This window comes from Sinocyclocheilus anshuiensis, unplaced genomic scaffold (assembly GCF_001515605.1).
Source record: "Sinocyclocheilus anshuiensis isolate Anshui unplaced genomic scaffold, SAMN03320099.WGS_v1.1 C31984221, whole genome shotgun sequence".
Classification (NCBI taxonomy): Eukaryota; Metazoa; Chordata; class Actinopteri; order Cypriniformes; family Cyprinidae; genus Sinocyclocheilus; species Sinocyclocheilus anshuiensis.
The window spans coordinates 1-616 of NW_015608515.1; the positions used below are offsets into that span (position 1 = coordinate 1).

General features: G+C 42.9%; 1 long non-coding RNA gene across 1 annotated transcript; it reads left to right on the top strand.

Annotated features, from left to right (window-relative positions):
- LOC107682268 (uncharacterized) lies at positions 1-490 on the top strand. Its single transcript, XR_001633435.1, has 3 exons — positions 1-37; positions 145-282; positions 380-490. It is a non-coding gene; the product is annotated as an uncharacterized LOC107682268 (long non-coding RNA).
- Positions 491-616: the final 126 nt, after the last annotated feature.

Genomic DNA, 616 nt, shown 5'->3' on the forward strand with positions numbered 1-616 from the left:
GGCACAGGCCTAGAGAGAGCTGTCGCAAAAGTTCCTGGTATGTTTTAAACACGTTTTGTTTTCTTCCGATTTTTTGTATTGACAAATACTGTGATAGATTTTCCTCTCATCTTCTGCATCTCTCTTTTCATTACTCTGTGATAGCTGAATTCAGCATTTGGACAAGAGAGGCTGGAGCAGGCGGTCTGTCCATTGCTGTTGAGGGTCCAAGTAAGGCTGAAATCTCCTTTGAAGACAGAAAAGATGGATCCTGTGGTGTTATTTACATTGTGCAGGAGCCAGGTGAGGTTTACAACAGAACTCGCTATGATTTGAGTTATACCTATTTTGCAAATCCAGTTGAAATCATTGCGCTCCCGTTCTCCATTTCTTCTCTCAGGTGACTATGAAGTTTCCATCAAGTTCAATAACGAGCATATCCCAGATAGCCCCTTCATTGTTCCTGTTGCTACATTGTCTGATGATGCACGTCGACTTACTGTTACAAGTCTTCAGGTATAAGCTCCACGGCTAAGCACAACCGCTCTATGCCTTGCAGAACAAACAGGAATGCTTAGATCATATGTGACCCTGGAGCACAAAACCAGTCATAAGTAGCAGGGGTATATTTGTAGCA